Source organism: Amblyomma americanum, chromosome 1, assembly GCF_052857255.1.
Source record: "Amblyomma americanum isolate KBUSLIRL-KWMA chromosome 1, ASM5285725v1, whole genome shotgun sequence".
In the NCBI taxonomy this organism is placed as follows: domain Eukaryota; kingdom Metazoa; phylum Arthropoda; class Arachnida; order Ixodida; family Ixodidae; genus Amblyomma; species Amblyomma americanum.
Window position 1 is genome coordinate 142,339,783 of NC_135497.1, and position 26,920 is coordinate 142,366,702.

The window sequence follows — 26,920 nt, forward strand, 5'->3', positions numbered from 1 at the left end:
TCAGGCAGTGTCGGCGAGGGCGTCCTCGTCGTCGAACTCTCCCTCGTCGTCGGCTGTGGCCTCCTGGTACTGCTGGTACTCGGACACCAGGTCATTCATGTTGGACTCTGCTTCGGTGAATTCCATTTCGTCCATGCCTTCCCCAGTGTACCAGTGCAAGAAGGCCTTGCGGCGGAACATGGCTGCAAATTAAGACGGGCACCACGAATATTAGTTGTTTTTGTAGGCTTTCACGAATTGCAGCGGAACTTATACAGCTAGTTCAATTCTATCCATCCGAATTATTTCCACCAAGTTACCCAGCTGTTCGGATTTTTGTTTCTGTGCCAACAAGTCCAGCTTTCTCCGGCAAAAATTTCGAAAATTGGAAAATTGTAAGACACTGTTGAGGAAATATTGAAGGTAATGGTCCATTATTCTGATATGTAGCAAAATCTTCCTTTTAAAGTGTTTCCAGCGATCGCACCGGAACGCTTTTGAAGATAGCGAAAACGTGAATAGAAAAAAAACTAAGAGACTGTCTCGGGTGATCTGCGGATATATTGATTGTTTTAGTGAAATCTTGCATTATACGAGAAAACTGCGTTCATGAACGGCTTCCCGCTTAAAAATACTTTTGTCCATAATTCCTGAGTATCCGATTTCAAAAAGCGCCTTTCTCGATCATGAGGATCGGATTGAGCGATGGCGTCCAAAAATAGGCCTGCCTAAACTTGCAACAGAAGTGGAATAATCCAAGTTTTCTTTTGTATGCTGAGCGGCGGCGCGGATTAGCGTGAGGAGGGAGTGCTCACACACGCTCGCCATCTAAAGGGCGTAACTACATCCGACATTTGCTTTTAGTAAAAATCGATTTTCGGCTTTTTATGGGGTATGTAGATGTTTATCCGGCAACAAAATACGCATTATGTCGAGAAAATTGGATTTAAAAATTTTCCCGCTTCTCGATTCAAACTCGTGACGTCAAGACAAGCGAAATTCGTGACCACCGCTTAGTGAATAGCGATGTAGACTAGACTCAGGGATCCACGACCAAAAAAACAAAAAAGGAAGAAAACTCTTGAAGCACTGTAGTTTGCTTGTAAAAACGGTCGGTGATGGCGGCATCTGTATTTCATTTTTTGACCTTTACCTGGCTAGGGAAGGGGACGGACCTTTGTCCCCGTTTGGGTTGTCCACTGTTCGGGTTAGAGGTGCGCAGGGTTGAATGGGGGAAGTTCTAGAGATTGTGTAGGGTATCTAGGTCTGAGTAGAGTGACTCTAGGTCTGAGGTAGCTCACTCCCCACGGCACGGGAACAAATGCCCATCTCTTTCCCTTTCGCCTAGCCTTAGTCGTAGAAGCTCCGTTTTTTAGTGATAAAAGTGTGTTTCGCAATTAGAACGCTGCTACATTTCCATACAGGCCAACTTGAATTTGTCCTCAGAGTCTCTTTAAAGGTGGCCGCTTCGTTACCTCTTTATGAGTGATTTTTACGGGCACTGCTAAATTTGTAACGTCGGAAACATTACCCCTCCTTGATACACGGTCTGCACTTGGTGAACAGGGAAATGTCGCGCTTGTCATCTGAGATGTTTAATGAACGGGGTCGTTCCTTGCAGCTTGTGGTTTGTCAGTGAAATGCGCGTACAAAAGTTTTGCCGACACTGTTTGTGACGTCATCTTTGTAACAAAAGAACACCGCATCCAACATACCCCTGTTTTGGTTTAGGTTTTCTGCTTTTTGCTCTTTGCTGATTGTTTTACTCACAGTTCTATTAACAACAGATTGCAACGAACAGAGAGGGCTTTAAGCAATATTACGGGAGCGCCACCTTAAGATTAAAAAAAAAATAATAATCCCAAAGTTTCCCTAGAACGATGAAGTAGGCGCTCTATGCAACTGCAGATTGTACGTGTGAACTGCAGGCTGTGCTGTGAGTAGAATGTAATTCGAGCAATTCTGATAAATGACTGACCAGTGAATTGTTCTGAAATGCGCTTGAACAGCTCCTGAATGGCCGTGCTGTTCCCGATGAACGTCGCAGACATCTTGAGGCCACGGGGTGGGATGTCGCAGACGGCGGTCTTGACGTTGTTCGGGATCCACTCGACAAAGTAGCTCGAGTTCTTGTTCTGGACGTTAAGCATCTGTTCGTCGACCTCCTTCATGCTCATGCGGCCGCGGAAGATGGTGGCTACCGTCAGGTAGCGGCCGTGGCGGGGGTCGCAGGCGGCCATCATGTTCTTGGCGTCGAACATCTGCTGCGTCAGCTCTGGCACGGTCAGCGCCCTGTACTGTTGGCTGCCTCGGGACGTGAGTGGTGCGAAGCCGGGCATGAAGAAGTGCAGACGCGGGAAGGGCACCATGTTGACAGCCAGTTTGCGCAGGTCAGCGTTCAGCTGGCCGGGAAACCTGCGTGTGTATGGTTACTTAAGTTGCTTTAAGACTGGTTTTTTTTTTGCGTTAAGCACCGCGAACAAGGGCCTGCAGGCGCCGCGCCATTCATGTCCCCAATTGTGCTACGAAGTTATACAAAACACAAGCTATTCCCTCTTCAGGTGTGGTGAAGTAGTTTGCAGGCCTAAGCGCCTGTGGCCATTGTGGGCATCGGGCCATTCTTCGACGGCAGTGATCGGTGCCACTCACTACAGCTTCGCATATAGAGATGTCGAGTGACAGTAATAGACTACGATCCCTGAGAAAATAAAGCTTCGTCACCTGAGGCATGTTGTGACTCCGGACATTGTGACAGAAACCAGGTGGTTGAGGTCCCCGTATGTGGGAGTGGTGAGCTTCAGGGTTCGGAAGCAGATGTCGTATAGCGCCTCGTTGTCAATGCAGTAGGTTTCGTCGGAGTTCTCCACCAGCTGGTGCACGGACAGGGTGGCGTTGTAGGGCTCGACGACGGTGTCGGAGACCTGCAGTTTTGAATGCGCTTGAATTCGCACTTTCTGTCGACGTGGTGCAAAGCCTACCACATCTATGCACAAGAAAAATTTTCTCATTTTTAAGCACTGTGATTCTTCGATTTCTCGCTACCATTGTCGAGCATTAAAGGGACAAGAAATTATTTTGATGGTCAAATTCTAGGGCAGCGATCAGTAGAGGTAGCCTTTGTCAGTATTAATTCGAGTCAAATTCAAAAGCTCTGCGTGAACCCTACACACACCTCCTTCACGCCCCAACGTCATGCAGATGCGGTGGCGCTGATGTCAGTAGCGCCTTTGGCACGGCAGGCAAAATAGGTTCCGCCTGCCCGTGCCCACCAGCTGCTGCAGCTGCTGGCGGGACTGCGCAACTGCATCATGCCCGCGCCTCGATATGTTTCTCGCTGATAGATACCGCATTAAGGAATGGGCCACGGTAGTAAAGCGCGAAGTCTGGGCCTCGATCGCCGCTTCCAGGCAATGTACTTCGTAGCTGGGGAGTTGCGTTCATTCTCCTGAACATCAGCATAGTACGCTTATAATTGCTTAAGGAAAAAAAACACAAATGTCTGCGCACGTAATTATCACGTCGAGCCGTTTTGGTGTTCACGGGGCGCTGACAGGCTGAATCACCACCAAGGAATGAGGTCTTTTGTTAATAGCAGATAATGTTTAAACATGTGTGGAAGTTATACGATCATATAAAGCCGCGTTCATGGCACTTAATATTCACTTCAGACCATTTCTTAATATGGCCGACATAATTACTTGGTCTGTGTAGAAAGAAGTCTGCTAAATTGTGTCGTTTTTGCACGGCCACGTTGGCATGTTTCTGTACGTGTGCTAAAAGCCACGTGCTTTTTCACTGCATCATATGTCATAAGCTGTTTCATGAGGCGGTGCATGATCGCGAAGCTTGTTTGGAAAGAAGCAGCCGCGATCGCATTGCCCGAGTTGATGACGATGATGATGACCTCAGGCTTAATGGCACATACCCACGGCGGGGGATTGGCCAGGGTGCAATGCTGATACAAACGCACTCATGGCCAAGGAGTGGTGTAATTGAATAATTTTGTGACCTAGACTCGAATTTTGATTAAAAATCAAGATTAAAAAAACGGGAATGAAAAAGCAGGGAATTCTCATTCTAGCAGAGGAATCTACCTGATGCAATTATATATTCGTGAATAAAATCGCACACTGGTTTCAATGCATATCCCTTGGCGCTTGCCCCGAAGGAGAGGAGAATCGGAATAAATAGAGCAAGCCCCGGTCGAGCGAGGGGATCTCTAAGTAAGCTATACGGCGAGAAGTTAACCGCAAAGAGCAAAAAGTGATCTGTGGACTCAATTTCGCCAAAGACTCAGAGAGGGTGGTCAGAAATATCCCTGATCGACATAAGTAGAGATTTAGTCGCGGTATTCTGCAGCGCAGTAGGGTCGTGGACACTTCACATTGCCTTGAACTGCACATCCGCGCACTCCAAGGAAATGCCAGGTGTTGAAAATTCGCTGCAGCAAGGAGAGGCTCATGGCTCAAGTAGTGGAGACGCTGGCTGCAGTCAAGTAGACAGTATTAGGGACGAACGGGACAATAGGTCCACCAAGGGCGGACTTTACAAAAAAATCAACTCTCTCATCAGAAGCAATGCCACAGTGCCCAGGGACCCAGTGAAAGCGTACTTTTGTAATATGTGGTGGAACAAGAAATTGAAGGGAACGGCTCATTGGAGTATCTCTCGATTTTTCGAGCACTATCAAGACGGAAAGGCTGTCTGAAAGTATAACAACCTGAGAGATACTGCAGGGATTCCTTATTAAGGCCAACTCAATGGCCAGAAAATAGGCGACAAAAATAGGGGTATAGTCAGGAGCCCGAAATGAATAACTCTATTCAAAAGCCCTTGAGTAAATGCCTATGGCTGCTTTTTCATTTTTCTGGGAGGCGTCTGTAAAAACGGTAGTATGGTTAGGGAAATTATCCAGACACTCCTTAATAAGCCCATTTAAAACATTTGCAGGCAGATTCTTAGCATTAATTGGGAAGGTGTCGTCAAAGGGGACTACAGTATCAGCCCGGCGGTGGTTAACTGGTACTACAGAATTTATTGATACAGAAATTTTTGACAGCAGGGAAATAGTGAACACAACCTGAGGAAGCTTATACCTAGGCCAAAAATTACCAAAGAATAGAGATGGGTTCGTTGTAAATATAGGGTTAGCCAATTCAGGAACAGGCTCCAAAGACATTAAAAACGTCTGCACAGTGAGAAGCTGAGCCGCAAATTTAGATCAGGTATCCGCGCCTCCAAGTACAGCGCAGCGTTAGCAACTGATTTAGGCGGACCTAAGCAAAGGCGCAGAGCGTGTCGCTCAATAACAAACCGGGGTTCAAGCTTGTACCTTGTGCACCCAGAAAAGAGAACAGAGCTAAATTCAAGCACACATGTCTTGTACAGAAAGAGCAAAGTGTCCCGACTCATACCAAATTTTTTGTTGCTGATCCTCTCCAACCGGCCAAGGGCACGCTCACCTTTAAAGCACAATGCTTCTAATCAAGTAGGGCATAAGCATCCGCGCGCGAGCACCTATCGCGCTGAATAATGTCCAAGACACACTGTTCATCGGCACGCTTTGGGCAGGTGGGATCGTCAGCTGCGTGATCAGACTTAGAAGTGCAGACGTCTGAAGCATGAGCACCACCGCAAACGCGGCAGCGCGTTGCCGACTTGCAAGATTTGCCACTCTGACCAAAACGCCAGCAGTTCTTACATTGTAATGGACGGGGCTGCAGTGGGTCAACACGGTAGACAATGGGCCAGACTTTGATTTCCCATCGGCAAGAGGAGCCCGCAAAAGTTGCTATAACAGACTCAGTTGGAATACGAGAGCCTCCAGCCTCTGTTGCAGCGGTAAACTGAGAGGATGCCCACACCGGCATCATGGAAGTCCAAGAATTTCTTCTGGCGTAGCGGAGGGATACACACCGCGGATTATTCCTTTTACGCAGGCGAGTTGCTCGGGAATAAACGCTTTCACCGGGAGTGAGGCAAAAGAGGTGCACTGCAGCAAGTCTGCAACACAATCCAAATCAGGTGATTTGCACAGAATTCTTCTTTTGGCAAATGGTCGAACCTCGGAAATCTCAAGATATCGAATGGTCGCTGCCTTCAGCTGCTCCTGGATCATATGAGAGTTTTTTATCTTAATTAAACCATCTCCTACAGGGACCAGCGCCACAGGGATACGCTTGGCAAAAAGAATTTAGGCAAACTGGCGAACCAGGCTACCGGACCTGTGCCCGAGGAAGACATAGCCATGTCCGTAAGCCTAAGAAACATGAAGCCTACATCCAAAAGGGAAAAAACCTGGCCAAATCCCCCACTCGCGGAACGGCCTCACCAGGAGTTTACAGGATCAGCAGCACCAAGACACGCTTCAGCAGCGAGGCCAGATGAAGCGGGAGGCGACATAGAACAGCCGTAGAACAGCGTCGGGTCGTATCAGCACAATGGACACTAAGGGCCGTTGTTGTTGTTGCCTTCGTGACATGGCACATACCCACGACGGGGGATTGGCCAGGGTTCAGTGGGGAGACCCCATAGAATAGGGTAAATGGTGCCAAGCTATTTTGCCTTGGGTGAAATTTACGAGTGATTAAAAAGAAAAGAAGGGCCCTTTCTTCTTCTTTACCGAGTTGTTGTTGTTGTTGTTGTTATCCTATCAAAAGATGGCACATACCCACACTGGGGGATCGGCCAAGAATCGGGTGGCTATTCACCTGAACGCAGTTAACAAAAAGGAAAAGCACGTGGGAGCATAACACCGGTGAATTTTTCGTCATGAACAGAAAAGGGATGAGTGTTTTGATTTTAAAAATTTAAGAATACTAATAAAGAGAGTGATTAAATATTAATGATTTAGTCAAAATGTAATAATTGATAGAAAAGAAAAGGTTGAAACACTTAGCAAGGCAGTCGGTGTGATTCTATCAGGAAATTTTGAACAGCGGTGCAAACAGATCTGTGGCTGAACCCAAATGTGGTGGCGCCAAATGATAGCAAGAGCGGGCTGCTCAAACTAAGGCCAAGATGCTGCAAGGGCTCCTCCAGCAACCTTTTTCTCAGTGAGTTGAATCGGCGACAATACAGCCAAAAATGTTCAATGGATTCTGGCTCACGGCAAAATGCACAAAGGGGAGAGAGCGCCAAACCCGACTTGTGTAAATAGAAATTTAGAGGGGGGATGCGGCAGCGTAGCCTCGTCAGTGATACTTCAAGCTGCCGAGAGCAACAAATTTTCCTGTTCCAATAATATTTAAGGTGCTCATAATCCGCCGATGTTAAAAGTGATGTGTCTTGCGTGCTTAAAAACGCACGTCGCCGAAATCTAGATGCTGTAATGTAGGCTGTAGCCGGGATGATTGGCAACACGGGGCCGCTGAGGGAAGTCTTTGCGAGATTATCAGCAATCTGATTTACTGTCACACTGCTGTGGCCGGGAACCCATACTAAATGAAGAAGGCTCAAATGCGGAGGAAGTAGGGATAAGAAAGTTGATAAAATGGGACCGTCAACCTGTGCAGCGAGGGACGAACACAAAGATAAAGAATCAGTAATTACTGCAACTGCTGTAATAGAGGGGTCTAGCTTGCGTAGAGCAAGTACAACTGCTAGAAACTCTGCTTGAAAAATAGGGGTGAAATCTGGAAGGCGCAGAGAAAAGGACCAGTCTAAATGGGAGCAAAATATTCCCACACCTGCTTTTTCATTGCATTGCGATGCATCAGCGGCTATTGCTATATCGGTTGGTAGGGTCCTCAGATGATCTTCTAGAAGGCCATTTAGAATACTCGGTGGCAAAAGTTTTGCATTTTTTGGGAATATGTCGTCGAAAACAATGTGTATAGTGGGCCCATTCCGAAGCGCAGGAAGGATATCATAAATGTTTACATCTAAAGGCTGAAGTAATCTTTGCACAAACACTACCTGAGGGGAATTGAAACGAGACCAGGGGACACCAAAAAAGGAGGTCGGCTGAGAACAGAAAATGCTTTGGGAACGGTGGAAATGGGATTCATAGATCCTGAGGTAAGTTTGCATAGTTAAAAATTGAAGTCGTGATAAGAGAGACGGAATGCGGGCTTCAAGGTACAGCACATTGATAGCCACAAATTTTGGAAGGCCGAGGCACATGCGAAGTGCTTCCCTCTCTAAAAGGACGAGAGGGCGAAGTTTATATGTAGCCGAACCTGAAAACAACACTGATCCAAATTCTAAAATTGGCCTGACATACATTATGTTGATCATTAATAGCGCATCTCTGCGCATGCCGTACCGGTGATGACATAATCTCCGTAACATGCCCACGGCACGAGCCCCTTTCGCCGCGACATGGTCAATGTGAGGTCGCCAGGTGAGTTTGTTGTCATAAATGACCACTAGGTATTTTAGGGATTGAACCTGCGGTATTATTTTTAACTGGCAAGTGAGAGATACCACTACAGGAGTGAATAGAGGGAAAACAAGAGTGGCGCACTTGCCAACATTTAACTTCTGGTGTAATGCGCTCAACCAGTGCTCAAGTGTATTCAAATATGACTGCAACAGACCATACAGAGAATGTATATCCGGCGCAGCAGCAAAAAACGCAATGTCGTCCGCATAGACGTAAGTGCGTACATGGCGGTGGAGAGGAATTGAGCTTAACAGAATAATAAAGAGCACAGGAGAAAGAACAGCTCCTTGCGGTACACCTCGCGTTTGTCTATACCTCTCTGAATGAACACCATTATGGACGCAAAAGAATTCCCTGTTATGAAGAAATGCAGATATCCATGCAACTATATAATCTGGAAATTGAAGAGAATGTAGCCTATGTATCAGGATGGAGTGTTCTACACTGTCGTAAGCTTTGGCGACATCTAACGTAACCAAAGCCGCGACCAGGCGTTGACGACGAGCAAGGAGAATTCTGCTCTCAAGATCAGCATGTACATTCCATATCGAACACCGTGGCCGGAAACCGAGTTGGCATGGGCTGAGTATACTTTTGCGGTCCACAATGGCTGACACCCGAATTAGTAACAACCTTTCTATCAACTTTACCACGTTTGATGTTAAAGAAATTGGTCTAATATTATCCAATTCATAGCCTCCACCCTGATTTTTAAGTAAAGGGATCACCTTGGACAGCTTCCACTCAGAAGGTATCCAAGCGTGTTTGAGAGAGCAGTTTATTAGGTGCAATAAGGAGTTGGGAGACTCTTCAAATAGAATCTTGAACATCTTTGCGGTAACACCATCTGGGCCAGTAGCAGCAGCTGGCAATCTCTGGACAACCTGTGAAAGCTCTGATAGATTTACTTGTGAGGCATTATCATCCGGTACGACTGGTGCAAACAACAATGGTCGCATAGGTAGTAAAGACGAGAACCGCTTTTGCAGGCCTGCGGCTATTAATTCAACCGCCTGGATAGCTTCTACAGGTGACATAACTAATGACTGAAAATTATGAGAGGACATCAGCTGTTTCCTAGACCGTAGAAAACCGAATAGTGCACGTCGGTTGCCCGCCTTTGAAAGATAATCGAAGTCTTTTGAGTCATATTTTTCCTTTGCGCGAGAAACTGTGCGTTTAAAGGTGGCTGCAATAAATTTATAATCACTCCAGTTATTCGGACATTGGTTATGAAGAAGCTTTTCCATGCTGCCTTCCTCCGCCTGTAATCTCTTGTACAGTCCGCATTCCACCAGTTAGAAGAATTCCCTTTTATTGGCCTCACCAGGAACTCCGACTTTTTACGGCTTTCCTCAATAGCCAGACATATTCTTACTGACTGGTGGACCTCGGCGATGTTAGACCCTGGAGCAAGGGCAGAGAGCAACGCCGTCTGAAATCTGTCATAATTTACATGTGACCGCAACTGAGAAGACGCCGGAGTAACACGACATATGATATCAAAATGAATAGGTATATGATCACTTGAAGTGCCGCTATCAACTGTCGACCAATTCGTTACGCCAATTCCAGGTCTAATGAACGTGATATCTAAAACAGATTTAGTGTGTGAGCGAAGATAAGTGGCCGATCCTGAATTTAAGCACATCAGGTTGTGATCAGAAACCCAGTCCCAAAGGCGCTTGCCGCATGAATTAGTCCTAAAACCCCAAGACACATGGTGAGAATTGAAGTCCCCAGCCACGAGTACTGGGTTTTTACAGTTTACGAGTAAAAAATCCAGAGGTCTAACATCCTGGACTCCATTGGGGAAATAACAATTTGCTGTTGAAAATGGAGAGCACCGAGGAAGTACAAAGTCTATCGCCAAAATCTCACAGTCAGGAGACATTTGTTGAAGAGATACCACAGCCCTGTGGCAAAATTTTGAAGAGACTAAAGTTAGTAAACCCCCGCCTCTTGACTGGCGGTCTAGGCGAAATGACCGGTAATCTTTGATATGAAAATGTCAGTTGAAAGCAACGTTTCTTGCAGAATTATAACATCCGGATTAAGCTGAGTAGAAAGGCAGTGTAAATCTGTGGAAGCGGAAAGAATAGAGCGACAGTTCCACTGCAGAACTCGCAACGACGCTATGGTTGCGAAAGTCTAGCAGCAGCAACTGCCTGCTCCAAAATGGTATCCTTGGGTTTAGTGCCAAGCTGCTTCTTCTTTGATTTGGGCTGGGTGCCCTGAGAAGACAACGAATGAGACATGGGGGACCCACTGCGCTTAAGAAGCCGCGCATCAGGCTCCACCACCTCGGAATCATACATTATATCAACATCCCTCGAAGTACCCGAGGTAGGTACAGCGGAAGGGACAGAAGTTTGTTCCTGGGGTTGTGATGCTACTGGAATTTGAGACCGGATAAGAGGAGAGGGAATTGTTGTCGAAAGAGGTGCCAAACTAGCCTGCACGGCATGTGTAATCTGAGTCGCTAGAACATTTGTAAAGCACTCCGACACACTTGCGACAATCTTTTCTACCATTTTAGACATCGAAGCCTCCGCAGCAGCCGCAATTGCCTGGGACAGCGTTGAGTCTAGCATGACACCTTGCCGAGCGGTCACACCGGCATAACCGCGGGCACGTTCTTTGACCTCTGAAATAGCGTCACGGCGCGAACAGCGTTTCCTGTCAATTATTTCCAGAGTTTGAATTTCCTGAGCTCGAGAGGGACAATTTGAGTAGTTTGCAGAGTGCGCACCACCGCAAAGGCAACACTTCTCATTCTTCTCAGTGCAGGTGCTTGTTGCATGACCATCCCCACAGTTGCAACACCTCAAGTTGGATTTGCAACCGCCAGCGCTATGTCCATAACGCCAGCAGTTGTTCCACTGCAGAGGCCGAGATGATAATGGGTCTACCCGAAAAATTAGAGGCCATGCCTTGATTTCAGAGGGGCAGGAAGTGCCGGCAAAGGTAGCAATCACTGATTCAGTGGGCATCCGCACGTTGTTTACATCCCGGCTACAGCGGTGCACAGCAACAACACCTGCAGCCGACAGAAGCTCAAGAGTCTCTGCCGGAGACAGGGAAGAGTCTACACCTCGTTCAATACCTTTCGTGCACGCCAGATGAGAAGGGATGAAAGAATTTACCCGAAGGGAGGCAAAGGATGAGGAGTTTAGTAGATCTCTGACACAGGCGAGGTCTGGCGATCTGCACAGAATCCCACCGCGTCCAAACTGGCGAACCTCTGAGATTGACTCATAATGAGAAGTAGTCGACTGGAGAGCAGCCCGAACAGCACCAGGGTTGTTCATCCTGATAGCACCACCATCCTTTGGCACCAGCGCGACAGGGATACTGCCGACACCATTGCGCAAAAAAGCTTCCAACGGTAGGAGATCAGTTGACAGAGAAGCCGACCAGAGAGAACTCCCCTGGCCGGGAGACTGGGTGGACATAGTCCGGGCTTACTGCCTTACCGCGCAAAGACGCAAAGAGAAAATGCCACAATCAGCCACCCGAAACGTAGCCGGTCGTTCCCAGCAGAGCAGAGCCGTCGGGGCAGCGATGAACAGGACGAACGCCACTGGGTCGAACGATGTCCTCCTAACAGAGCCAAGCTGGTCGTCTCACGGTGGCCAAGATGTGCCGAGAGGCCGAGCGAATCTTCTTCTTCTTCTTCACCCCAGGTATATGGCCGAGTTGCAGCGTGCTTTTGTCTTCGTTTTTGCCATCGCATGACAACGGCCTCCAAAGTATCTCATAAAGCTAGCGCAAATAGATGAGAGCACACGAAGCTGCGTCCAGCACACGTAGTTGCAGGCGAGTGGAATTTTTCGGCTTGAGCCCCTGCGTCTTTCAATCAGACACCTGCGTTGCTAGGGAAATGTTTCGGTTTGGTTTGGTTTGGTTTATGGAGTTTTAACGTTCCAATGCGACCCAGGCTATGAGGGACGCCGTAGTGGAGCACCCCGGAAATTTCGACCACCTGGGGTTCTTTAACATACACTGACATCGCACAGTACACGGGCCTCTAGAATTTCGCCTCCATCGAAATTCGACCGCCGCCGCGGCCGAGGTCGAACCCACGTCTTTGGGGTTAGCAGCCGAGCGCCATAACCACTGAGCCACCGCGGCGGCTATGCAAACGTTTCATTTAGGGGGTACACTAACAGAAACTGTCGGGTGAAACAATGCAGCGAGATTGAGAGGAGACGCGGAAATTGAAAGTATTTTCGTTATTTATGCATGAGATGTAACCAAATTTGGCACAACTGTGAACTTTTTATGCTAATTTCAGTGCTGTGCTTTATTTTCAGCTGGCTGGTACAGATGTTGGGTTATTATGATTAACACCGTCGTCAAGTCATCGAGTGTGGAATAATTAAGTAGAAAGTGCGCAAATTTTTTATGCCAGCATGTTCACAAAGCCCTGCTTTGTGTGATGAAGCTACTGTTCTTTTTTTTTTATGCAAAGTACGTATGCAAACAAAAGTTAAACTCTAGCATGCATATTTACGTGAACACATTTCTTAGAAAAATAACTTCAACATGCTACTGCATGTGTACAAAAAATTGTCAGATTTATTACACTACTCAATCTCTCAGGACCGCGGTGGTTCAGTGGTTATGGCGCTCAGCTGGTGACCCCAAAGACGCGGTTTCGATCCCAGCCGCCGCGGTCGAATTTCGATGGAGGCGAAATTCTAGAGGTCCGTGTACTGCGCGATGTCAGCGCACGTTAAATAAGCCCAGGGGGTCGAAATTTCTGGAGCCCTTCACTACGGCGTCCCTCATAGCCTGAGTTGCTTTGGGACGTTAAACCTTCATAAACAAAACCATAAATAAATCAACGTCTCAGGATTCATTCGCAGCAAATAGAATCATTCTATTTTTATTCGTTACGAAATTACGAAGGGATGAGTGATGCCAATCGTAGAAAACGTGAAAGCTGAGAAAACCAACCTTAAAGTTTATTCTCTCGTTTGCTTCGTTCACCCTCGCAGCTTTTCCTTTTGGTCAAAGAAATGCGGCACTGCAATCAATGGAACCTCTGATCTTCTGATCATTCCGCTTCCAAGTGATACTAAGATAGTGGTGCACCGTCGTCGGAAACCCGTGGAATTCGCGATGCGCCGAGGCCACCAGAAGAGCGATTCGCTCAATCTTCGACGCCCACACATCAAAAAAGCGTAATTTTCTAAATTTCTACTGCACAAAAAAATTGCGATCGGTTTGGCCATTTTAATAAGCTGACAAATCGGCCTCGTTGGTGCATGATCTTGTGGCGAAAAGCAGCGCTTACACGCGGCAGAGGAGACTGGAGACACGACGCTGTCCCCACTTGCCTCGCTGCGCGGCACGTGTGTCAAGTGACGGTGAGCGCACGTCTGCTCCGCCGAAACAACGCCAGAGCTTCTCCTCACTGCTATCCCGAAGTGGAATTATTCCGGCTAGTACAGAGCGTCAAAAAGTGGTAATTTTATTCCACGTCTAGCGTAGAAATCAACGGCAGCAACGCTTTCTGTTTGCAACTGATCATATATACAACACACAGTGCCAAACAATATCTCTGAATAGGCCGTACGTGGTCAACGCGAGCCTGTGCACTTCGAGAAATTACGAAGTTCAAAGCATCAACAGCATCAACCACTTGGTGATTCGCAGAAACCGACAACGCGCCTACAGGCCTACCGCGAGCCCGCTAGCGACTGCAGTGACACCTTGTTTGTTTGCAAGCATGCAGCAGGTCTGCGGGAATACGGTGGCCGCTGCTGGCAAAAGACAGGGTTAATAGGAGAGACATGGGAGAGGCCTTTGCCCTGCAGTGGGCCTAGTCAGGCTTATGGTGATGATGATGGTGCAGCATGTCTATAATTTACAATTTCTATTTAAATCGCTGCTCGCACTGACTCGCAGTCTGCTAGGGCGACAGCTCACCTCGCATTCTTTGCCTTAGCACACTAAGCCGCTCCTCAGTCACTGGGCAGCCTGACGCCCACTGCCCATTGGGCATGCTCAGGTGGCGTGGGCGGGATTGCGCAGCCCCGACCTGTTTTCTGTTAGCACGAAAGCAATCCTAGCCAACCCCTAACGATTTCGACGATGTCTCACGCGGAGAAAATGAAGACTCAGCCAGACTCAGTAAGGAAATGGGTGTGCATGGCAATGAAGCTCAATTCTGGGGATGGTCCTGCAGGGTAAGGACAGCAACACATGGTATGGCACATGATGGTGTATATTGTGTATGGGGGTTTAACGTCCCAAAGCGACTCAGGCTATGAGGGACGCCGTAGTGAAGGGCTCCGGAGATTTCGACCACCTCGGGTTCTTTAACGTGCACTGGCATCGCACAGTACACGGACCTCTAGAATTTCGCCTCCATCGAAATTCGACCGCCGCGGCCGGGATCGAACCCGCGTCTTTCGGGCCAGCAGCCGAGCGCCATAACCACTCAGCCACCACGGCGGCCCTGATATGGCACATGAAGAATGTCCCAAACATGGTTAGGACGCCCGAAATTTGCCCTTCGAATGACCTTGACCGAATTCGACTGCCGGTGAATCTGGCTGTGCTCAGGTGGAAGACAGGCTTCACCTCGTCTCGAAATGGAATTGGCCCACCTCCAAAAATAAGAGTTGGCCCACCCCCTAAAATTTGAAAATTGACCTACGTTCGGGACCGACATGCGACACCCCCAGAATGGGTTTGGCCCACCCTCAAAATTTGGGAGGCTCACCATGCTTTCGCGCACTATTTCGTGCTTAGCAATGATAAACCGCTAGCCATTTTTTTTTTCGGCACGTCGTTGTGTAAGAGTTGAGGGAAGCTAAGAAGCATCATTTTTAATCGCCGATATCTTCGGTGTTAAAGGGCTGTAGACACCAAAATTTTGCTCGCATGTTTTCTGCTTTCAAATGATGCTTTAGACATTAGAATACATGTATCGCCGCGTTGTTTTCGCCTACGACCGATAAATAATATATAATTGAATTTCTTCTTTTATGCTGTTTCGGTTTCATCAACCGAACGATGGCTGTGACGTGTAGTTGGACTTGGAGTATCGTGAGGCAGGAAAAAAACGGCAGTATGACTGCTGATACGTCGTTTGTTTTCATTCCAGCTCTTGAAGGAGGCTTGTTTAAGCGTTACAGTGAATTAAAACTACGTGTCAGCGTTTATATTGCAGCTTTTTTCGTGCCTCACATGACCTAAAGTCGAACTTCATGCCACAACCATCGTTCGGTTGATGAAACCGAAACAGCATGAGGGAAGGAATTCAGTACTCAGTGATTTAGCGGTTGTATGCGAATACCAGACGATGATGCATGTATTATAATGCCTAAAGCATCATATGGAAGAATAAAACGCGCAACTAAATTTACATGTCTGTAGTCTTTTAATGAAGCTAGCTTAAAATTTTTTTGCTGTTCGGTGACGAGTAATGGAATAGCGATCGCTCGTGCGCTTTTCCTAACCTCAGTGTATACCATTTCATGGTCCCTTTAAGGTCACAGCCGTCGTGCGCTTGCACTCTGCAGCTGTTTTCGCGCCATTCGTTTGGCAGCAGCGGTGGGTGACGTAAAGTCTCGCATCTTCACGCGCGAGTGCGGTGTTCGATACCACCGTAGTAGGTAGACATCAAGAAAGCAAGCTCGCTGAGGTCACCACATGCGGACGTGGTGAAGCCTTCATATCTGACGGCAGTTTAATAATAATAATAATAATAATAATAATAATAATAATAATAATAATAATAATAATAATAATAATAATAATAATAATTGGTTTTCTGGGGAAAGGAAATGGCGCAGTATCTGTCTCATATATCCTTGGGAACCTGAACCGCGCCGTAAGGGAAGGGATAAGGGAGGGAGTGAAAGAAGAAAGAGGTGCCGTAGTGGAGGGCTCCGGCATAATTTCGACCACCTGGGGATCTTTAACGTGCGCTGACATCGCACAGCACACGGGCGGCTTAGCGTTTTTCCTCCACAAAAGTTTGCGTCTCGCTGGTATTGATGCTGTCCTGGCTTAAGACACGTGCCGGCGGCGCGGAAGCTGTCACGACGAATGCTCACCTTCGGGGAGGGCATGACGCTGAAGGTGTTCATGATGCGGTCCGGGTACTCCTCCCTGGCCTCCGCCCAGGGAATGGGCCAGCTGGAAGCCCTGCAGGCAGTCGCAGCTCTCGGCCTCCTTGCGCACCACGTCCAGCACGGAGTCCACCAACTCGGCGCCCTCAGTGTAGTGGCCCTTGGCCCAGTTGTTGCCGGCGCCGCTCTGGCCTGCGAAAGTTACCGCGCATATGTACGCCACCTGCATATCCCCGCGCTGCTGGGAGCCGCTGTTTTGAGCCAATAAGCGTTGACCAAAAAGGTAGCCGCAAAGGCGCTTTGAGCTGAAACCTTTCCTGTTTCTACGCGAATTTTTCTTCAGTCGCATGATAGTGAAGCGGTCTTCAGATCAAATTCGCCGACCTTATGAAATAACTTTTCATATTTCAAGATGGAAACTCAGCGCTCAGGAACGTATGTCAGGCGCATAGGGCAGCAAGCTTCGTGTTGCAATGGTCGCCTCAGTTGCTGTTCACTTGTATTTTGTACGCAGCGAATTTTCCACCGAAAGAGTGGAAACAGCCAAGATTATACAGCCGACTATGAATGCCGATTATGAGCACAGGTACGAGCAAATCGAGTTACCTTTGTTAACCCTAAGCTGTGGCTGAACCTAACGAACACTACGATGGGCTAAGAGCAGCTGCTGCAAGGAACTTCCGGCTAGGGACGGCTAGAATTAAGCCCGGCTCCCCACGAACCTTTGCGCACACATGTGCAGCTGATGACGTTGAGCTGAACTTGATCAGTACATGCTAAAACAGCAACGGAGATATGAAGCTAAAAGAGACGCTTACCGAATATGAAATTGTCGGGCCTGAACAGTTGACCGAAAGGTCCCGATCTGACGGAGTCCATGGTTCCTGGCTCCAAGTCGAGGAGGATGGCACAGGGAACATACTTGCCGCCTGAAAAATACAAACCAGGTTTTTTTTTCTTTACAGCCGTCAGTATTTTACTACCGTTGCGTGAACTGGAACATTGCCAGCAAGTCTGCCACGCAGTTTCTAATGCTGAACGCATGCGGAGCAGACGAGCGCCACCGAACAGGGAACTGTGGGGTCGCCACATGGGGCATGTCTGCATGCGCATAAAGGCACATAGACATAATGACGAAAACATTTCGATGCCGCTGCGTTACACGACAGAGCAGAACGTTTTCGAGCGCTCATGCACCATTGGGAGTGCTTTTGTGATGCTATCATCATGATCAGCATTCGCAGCCCCTTTGATAAAACTTACGTTTGCACAGTAGGTATGCTATTAGATCATATACGGTATTCGTCCGTCATACTTCTCGTCAAAATTTTCAATGAGGAAATAGTATGTGTCGAAAGAAATGTGCCAAAAACACAACTATAGTCTGTTAAAACTCAAGAATGTAGCGGCGAATGCTCTTCTTAAAGCCCCTCCAGCCAGTCGCTTCGGTCGGTTTTCATGAGGCAGGGGCTAAGCACGAAAAGGAAAGAGTACGGCATTTGTACCCGTGCCGTGTGGAGTGCGTTCTTCGTTATTCGGGTTATGAGAGCGGAGTAGTTAAATGGGGAGTTGAAAAGACGGTGCGGTGTTGCTAGGGCTGAGGACGTGTCCCTTTCCTGCCTAGCTGCTGCTGCAGAGCCAAACGCCTTTAGCTGCACGGAGTAAATTGGACCACCCAGGGTTCTTTAACATACACTGACATCGCACAGCACATGGGTCTTTTCCATTTCGCATCCACCGAAACGCGGCCGTCGCGGCTGGAATTGAACCTGCGTCCTCGATTCCAACTGCCGATCGCACTAACCACTGAGCCACCACGGCGGGGTTTCAAATTCGCCATCATTTACGTTACTCGCTTGCCCAGTATTGCCCCCTCGCGGACGAGAATCTACAGGTGCCGAGAACACGCGCAAGTCAAGCAAGAGCATTTCGTTAATGAGGGCAAGCTAAAGCAAAAAAAAAAGAAAATTCAGCCAATCGCTGAATGGTACCTGCGCCATCACGTCACCTCTGCCGCAAGAAACGATCAAGAGAAATAAGCTATCGGCATGCCTTTTTGTTTTTGTTCTTTTGGCGCGAAAAACGTTTAAACATGGATAAATGCTTAGAAGAGAACACAAGGTGCGAGACGCCTATCATCTCCAAATTCAGATAAGCATACAGTGGTAGAGGTGCGGTCTAGTTGGCTCTTCATATCTTAAAACGGCGAAAAGGACGCGGACAATGACAAAAGTGGACGCATACTGCTGAGTTTGTGTCCACTCCTGTCATTGTCCGCGTCCGTTGCGCTGTTTTCAGATAAGCAGACGCATGTATCCAACAAAGGCGGCCGTGCCTGACGGCTGCTGCGTCGCATGCACACATGTTGCGACAGTTCGCAGGTCATGGCGTCCGTGGCCTTAGTGCGCGCGAACAATGTTACGGTGATCCCTGATACAGCATATAGATTTGCCGTTTAAAATGTCGAGGACGAATTCCGCTGACATTCACAAGTTCCCGCCAAGAAATGAACGAAACCGTACGCGTGTGACCATATTCCGGCCACGGGTGCATCGGCCTAGGAAGTTTTGCAACAGGTGGTACGTTTACATGCACCTCATTTCTTGCACCTCATTTCAGAACTGCCTCCAGTCACATCCAGTCCAATTTTAACAAAGTTGGCTGCGAGTAATCCAAATAAAAGGGATCGGACTCCTGGTGGAAGGAAGTCAGAAATGAAACAAATATTTACGTATAAAAACGAGATGAGGACGTCCCCAAAAAGTGCACTCATTGGTTTCGCGAAATCGGAGTTCCTGTTCAAAAATCGCAGTGAGGGCCTGGTAGCATACAGCATATGCCCCGTATACACAGGACGTACTGGGTTCGAATGTCAGCACCGCCGGTGATTCAACAGTTTTTTAATGGTCACAAAAGCATCTTTCGACCAGATGCTCGGCTTCTTCAGGCCGCCACCGGGTTTCTGATAATACCGTCACTTCGAGGGGTAAATCAATTACTGCACGTTTTTTGGTAGCTATGGGCAGCTGCAGCTCGTTCCACGCATTTCCTATTGGTTGTATATTTCTACAACCTCTGGCGAGCATTGAGGATCCTACTTTTGCGGCGTTCCCCAACACTGCAGATCATCACCTCTGCAGATAATTCGTGCCCCGCGGTCCAGAACGACACCTCGGAAATTTCCCAAAACTAACACTGGCGCCAAACACCATACGGAACTTCTGTGTAATGGCGAGGGCCCACATCGTCAGCGCAGGCGAGAACACGAACCGCGTTTGCTCGTTTTTACGGCCGCGATGGGCATCTAGCCTTATGCGTGCCCACGAATAGCCGTGCTAGTGGCTCCGGAACTCCCGACGGAGGCTGCAGAGCAAAATTGAAACCATATGCGCGAAGGCAATGCCCTGGCTCGCTCTTGTGCGAGAGGGTCGCGCGGCGGCACGAGAAGGTGATTTTTACGGCTACCGGAAGTGTGCCCATGACGTCGTGGCTGCCGTGGCTCCAGCGAATGAGAGTGTGTGGTGGCCTGGCGACGTCATGGTACAGTGACGTCTTTGTTCCACGATTTTAGTTCCAAAATTGGTCACTGCGAGTACACCAATCGGCCCGCGAATTTTGAAAAACACGGTTTTTAAAAGTTCATAATAAATTGCTGGCTCAGTTCTGAAGACTCATACTTGGTGTGAATGCTTCTTAGCATCATTTCTAAGCATTGAAAACATTTACAAGTGACTTTTTATTCATTGCATAGTCCCTTTAATGCCTTCATACAATATCAGGCGACTGGGTAGCGAGGTGGATCTACAATAAACGTTTTTCCTAGAACTCTCGTCCGGGAAACTTTTGTTCCCAGTAGTAAACTGGTAACCAAAAAGTTAACTTTAGTAAGTAAAAAATTACAGTGATATTTTTTGCAGCTAGCGCATGCTAACATGGAGTGTTGGACCAGGCTGGTGGCGTGCGAGAAAAAAGCATACTTTTTGACGTGCCCATTCAAGCATGTCACAAGGTCGCCAAGCTCTGGCAGCGATTCGATAACCAGTTCTTGAACAACATTCCTCTGGTTTTTGTGTTGGAGAAACATTGTGGCATTCTCTGGTTGTAATAGCTTTTTTTACAATTACCCCGGTGTGCATCACGACAGTGACGACACATGCACTTGGGAATTCCAGCCTGCCTCGATTCAAGCTAGATATCAAAGAGTGAACATCGGCATCATCATGTTCTGTTGTTTCGCAGTCCATAACAAGCTGCTCTTGGCAGAAATCGCAGTTCAGGGCTTTCATTACAGAATGAGCACAAAAGCACCTACATAGCCAAACACAGGCGCGCGTGAACTCAAACTGTTCAGACCTTCTGTAAACTCAGCAATTTTGAAGGAATGTGCAGCACTTGACAAACAACCGACCTCATCGTCGCTGATGTCACCGGCGCACATCACAGGAAGCGTGTCTTGGAGGCGAAGTCTGCCTTCGCACTTGTGAAGCTGTCGGATGCTGATGTGGTAGTTACCGCCAGCCATTTGTCTGTACTGAAGAAACCTCTTCTCTAGGCCGTCTGTTTGCACTTTTCCGAGTAGCACGTACTTAAAACCGCGCTCATAGACGCAATACTTTGAGAATTCAAGTAGAGCATATGCTGAATGCCACAGAGCATTAAAAGTTTCCTTTGTGGCGTGCAATTGTCGTGTTTATAAAATTTCCATACGTCAAGCCAGATTTTGAAGGCTTTCAAAAAGGATAGCTTGGGGTCATCATTCAACGATGAAATTGGCTTTTCGTATACGTCGCGATAGTGATAGCCCTTGTGTGGCATCTTCACATTAACTACCATCCACCAATGAATAATTATTCTGATGAAGTTGGCAGTTTCTTTCGCACGTGAAAGTACAGGAAAATCGCAGTGCATGTCCAAGGCTTCAGCCACAAAGATGTTGAAAACCTGTAAGGCTAGTTTAACATTTTGCCTTTGTAAATTGCTTGGGTTTAAAGCCTTCGAAGGCAGCCTATAACTGTACTTCAAGAGCTGAGAAGATTCAAGTTTGTGAAGCTTCCTGAGATCCTTGAATGATGCCCACTGTATAATGTCAGGGTGGACGGAATTGTCAGTGAGGTTAAACATAGGAAAATAAAAGTTGGCTTTAGGATTTCTTTAGTTAAGCCAATTATTTCTAGCACACTTTAACAGTTACACAGCGTCAGTGATGTAAAACATGGGTCGCGTTGCATCGTCTGGATGTGGGTAAATAACCCACCTTATGCGGCATCGTAAACATGCTTAAAGCCTTCATATTGATTGAATTATTATCTGTTACTACATCTAAAACTTTAAAACCAATTCTTTCCAGCCCAAGGATTACCTTCTTTAAGACAGCATGAAGTGACTCCGCATTTAACGTTCACACGGGGAGAATGTGTACAACATCTCGAAACGAGCTTAGCATACTTTGCACCATGAACATGTGCAGTAGTTGCAGCTTCATCTGAGTTCCCTGCTGCCCCTGCAATCTTTCCTCCTTTATAGTCCATAAATGGCTGAGCGTGAATCTCGTCTGCCATTAAAGTAACAGCACTCTCATGCGATTTCAATTTATTAAACCTCTGGCCAATGTATTTAAGAAAATTCTGATCACCTGATTCGTTATCAGGTGATAGGTGGAAAGAGGAGCAGGTGTTTCTAATGGTACTCGGATGCGGCAAAGTCAAACAACCAGAGCCCCTCAAAAACTTGTATGCATGAGGAGATATAGTATGCAGATGCAAGCAAGCACCATTGTTTGAGATGAGTACTGCAGTCACTCTCAAGCAACAACACTTGTTCCCTCAGAAGTTTAACAGAGTCCTTTCTGTTTTTGCGGACGCTTTCCTTAATCTTTTCCATGAGGTTTACTATCAGGTCAGTAAGGCCATCAGATGAACCTTTGTCGTCAGAAATCTACTGTAGCTTATTTAATATGTCAAGTAGGACATTGATGTCACCGATTTCGTCAGGCACGACAAAATCTCCTAAACGTTTCACTGAGTTGCCGTGAAAACACGCCGTGATACGAAGATATGCGAAAACAGTAACAGAACACTGTAGGACCAGCGCACTCTCATTTGCAGTATTCAAGAACATGCTACAGTTTGGGTGATTAATAATAGTCCATTCAACCGGGACACACTTGACGTTTAAGCGCTCCATCATTTCATGCAGAGATGAAAATTTGCACTGCATTTGTTCTTGTCGATAGCAGGCTGCTGACACTTCAATAGCACGAGCAAGACATTTGCCTCCCGGCGCATTTTTTCGGCATCTGGGGAGCTCCTTGCTGGCACGGCATCTTTCTTTGACAGGTACGAGGGACAGCCAGGGAATTAGGATGGCACTGACCCAAGACGCAGGTGTGGCACTTTTAGAGGGACTTCGAACACCTTTCCTGTCCGGGGATTGGTGTACGATGAGGTATGTTCAAGGCAGGATGCATGGAAGTGTAAGGCGCACACCTGTTTTACTATAGCAAAAGTGCGACGCACCACATTACCAATGCAGTACAATCTAATATCGAGGTAAAGCTTAATTTTTGTCATGGCTCCCTTAAATACTGTTCATTTGTGGCAACAGTAGAGAAAATGACTTCGTACCTTGTTGTTGGCAGTAGGCACAAAATCCTTTCGGGGAATCGCACTGAGCCACTTGTAAAGCTGTTCATCCTTTGGCAAAGGAAACACTTGAACCTTGTTCCCCGTCTTGTAGTTGCTGGAGCACATAGGTACACAATACTTGTTAGGCATGTCGAAGCCCGCATGTCGCAGAACGGCCGCAAGGAAAACAGCACTGAAGCGACCACGAGGCGACTGGCTCGACGAACTAGCTGCGTGTAACAAGAGGGGAAAAATGAGCCGGGAGGCGACGGGACGGAAAGGCCGGTATGGAGAACCGGAGGCAGCAGCAGGCAATGGCAATGCCCAGGTAGGACGGTGGGTGCTGACGTCGCTAGGGAGGGCACAGGCCTTGAAAAGTTTAGGAGGCGTTGGCATAGGTGCGTCGCTCGCATGAAGGTGCTTCACCAGCATAGTGTCTCGTCTATAGTTGTCGCTGGAGTATTAATGTAGAAATTGCACTGATTAAATCAAATACAACAAACTAATCACAACGGAAACAACCGGACATGAGCTTCTGACGGCCACAAGGGTCAGGTACCACATGGTGCTACTGCGTCGCGGATTGTTTCAACACTGCATCGTTCTAGTCATTTCCAGATCAGTGTCTCACAAGCTCTTATGCTGCTGATTACGTCTTTCATGGCGCCGACAAGAATGACTGACTGCGACAGAATCACACCAAACAGCTAGCCCACTTGGGCATGTGCCGCCCTAGCAGCGTTAAGAAAATCTTTTCCCACGAACACCTGTTCAACTACTCAGTGTTCCCATGCTTGCCTGCAGTGCAAACCTCACTTAAGAACAAGGACTATAGGTTTCGCGTGGCTACAGTGTCGGCAGTATCGTGCTCTGCGGTGAAGAGGCGTTAAGAGACGACGCAACTTACGGCCCGAGAGCTCAACTTCAAAAATTATTTCCTCGCTTTAAACAAAAATTACCTCAATAAAAACTTCAGAAATGGAAGGCAATAAGCTGTTTTACGTAATCCGCTATTGTTTGTATTTTTACTTGGACCACCTCAGGGTGAAATTAACGAGTGTTTTGGCTCAAAATCAACTTTTTGTAACTAGATTTTTTTTCCTTCTGCATCCGCAGTTTCATCACCTGTAAAATTTATTATAGGTACTGGACATCTACAGGAACAAAACGGCTATTCCAGAATTTCCGAGAGAAAGTTCATATTTAAAACAAAAAAATGACAAAAATGAAAAATGACACATTTTCATACTTTTTTCGATTAAAAAAATATTTATGCCGTGTAAAGCAGCATGCTCCGAATTGTATCGAAAGACAGAATCTGTGCAAATGTCAATGAAAAACTTTTTGGAGTGTTTTCTAAATATTTGCTTATTTAGCAGTGCCTGTTTTCTCTTTTTTTCTGAATATTCAATCTTCCCTCACTTCACGAATAAATTTTTTAGGCAAAAATGCTTCAGGCTTTCATTACGCACATTACGATGTTTCCACGAATTTTTTGAACAAATTGGAGATGGTCGAGCGCAACGCCTGGGATGTTTGGCGTGGAATGATCCAGGTAGAACTATGTGAGTATGACGTCAGGGGAGGAAAAGGTGGCATAGTTTCGGTTTCGCGAATTCAAGATGGCGGCCATTAAAATTGATTGTGTCCTCCTATACCTTAATTCTCCCCCGTATGACGTCAGGGGACGAAATGGCGGCATAGTTTCGGTTTCTCGAATCTAAGAAGGCGGCCATTAAAATTGGTTGTGCCCTCCCATGTATATTTTGAGCCCATTGGAAGGCCAGTTGGAGCGTCCAATTGTAATGCCGGCCCACACAAAACAAATTGTTTGCTTCCAATCGGAAAATATCCCATTATTTACTTGGAACCAATTGCAAGCTTCAAATGGAATAGGAGGGGCATTCCAACTGGAACACTTATAGAAAGGTTAACCGCTGGCTTCCTAATCAAGTGGCAGCTCCAAGTAGGCCGCAGGCGAGCATGCATGACACACAAACCATAGGCATAAACGTTTGCGGCAGTTCCTGTCCCTATGGTTTGTCTGTCTGTCTGTGTTGCCAGGAAGAAAAAAGGAAAGTGCACAGGCCTGCTCACTGGCTCAAGCCGAGCCCCAATCGCTACCACGTGCAGATAGTAGGAGAGTTGAAAGATGGGATAGAAAGACAGGATAGTAAAGACGCGTTGGAGACAAGGCCGATTGCGGAGGTAGTGCAATATACCGGGCCAACCGGTGGCGAAAGTGAAGCAGACTTCAAACTCTCCGCCACATTTCCAAAAATAAGTCCAATTGGATCCGTACCAGATATTCTTGCATGTGGCCCACTTAGAGCTAATATAAACGAAAACGTAGCATATGGACGGGCCCCCCAGTATACTCTGTTAAACCACTTAGAGCTGCCACTCATAAAGAGGATCAGTTCGGCCTGATGCTGCATGCGACGCACATTTTCAGCGCTCGATTTGTGAATTGTGGTTCGTACACGAGCGATGAGGGACGCCGTAGTGGAGGGCTTCGGATTTTAGACCACATGGGATTCCTTAACATACAACGACATCGCACAGCACACGGGCGTTTTTTTATTTCGCCCACATCGAAATGCGGCCGCCACGGACGGGATCGAACCCAGGACCTTGGGATCAGGTGCTGAACGCCAAAGCCACTGTAACGGGTCACTTTATTTGTGTTCGTAAATAAAATATTACAGTCGAACCTGGATTATGAAACTCGAAGGGGTTCACGAAATAGTTGATATACCGGTATATCGATAATTCAGTGTAGGAAAAATGGCGATAGGTAAGCTTATCTATGACCTAGAAGCAAGAATACAATGCATCCATTCTTGTGACACGGTGCCTGGCTGACGACGATCTTCTGCTTGGTCAGGTCCGTTGACCGCAACGAGGTGTCCTAGTCCTCCCAGGTTCGGAGAGGCACCAGCCCGGCGGGGGGAGGGGACGCCGAGCATGACGGGAGGATGTGTGCAAGGGTGGCCTTGGGGCGGGAGCACAAGGTGCATATGGGGGTACCGGCTTAAATTTATAGAGATGGGCTGGTGTAAGTAGCGTGTGCGTCTGCAGGGGACGCCAGACTGATTTCTTTGCGGTAGTAAGGGATGGGTGGGGTGGCGGGAGATGAGGGCACTCAGCGCGGGAGTTTGTGGTGAGCTCAGCAAGCGAGTGCATACGCTCCTTCGAGAAATTCCCCACGAGGTCCGCCTGTGCCCGACTTCTAGACTCTCGTGCTAAGGAGTCGGCGGCCTCGTTGCTGGGATTTCCCAAGTGCGCAAGCATTCAGATGAGCTCAGCGCGTTAGAATATGTGGGGGGGGGGGGGGGCACCAGGGATTGTGCAGGGTGGTGAACCCTGTTCCTGGCATAGTTTAGAATGGCTGTTTTTGACTCACTGATGATGTAACCGACATTTGTGTATGCCAGAGCAATAGCGGTCTTGGCTCCCTCAGGGGTGGTGCCTGAAGGAAGCTCGAAAGTTAGGGAGGCTATGTGGGGGTTGCGGACAACCGCAGTGGCTCCATGCTCATCGCAGGTGGCATCCACCCAAACGCATCCCCATACCATTTATGTCGCGCTGCCTCGCGCGCCTTTCTCCGACCTTGGTTACGGTGGGGGTGCATGTTCCTCGGTAATGGTTTGACATGGATCGAAGTGCAGATCTGAGTAGGGAGTGTTCTTAGTGATGTATTGTTTGCGGAGATAGTGATGCAGGCCTATTGCTGATTGAGTATGTGTCGTCCGGCAGCACCTAATCAAAGGTTCTGGGCTTGTATGTGGGCCTCTCGAAGTTCTTGTAATGTGTTATGGACTCCGCGTTCGAGCAGTCTC

General features: G+C 47.6%; 1 pseudogene; it reads right to left on the bottom strand.

Annotated features, from left to right (window-relative positions):
* Positions 1–26,656, bottom strand: LOC144114039 (tubulin beta-4B chain-like; annotated as a pseudogene).
* Positions 26,657–26,920: the final 264 nt, after the last annotated feature.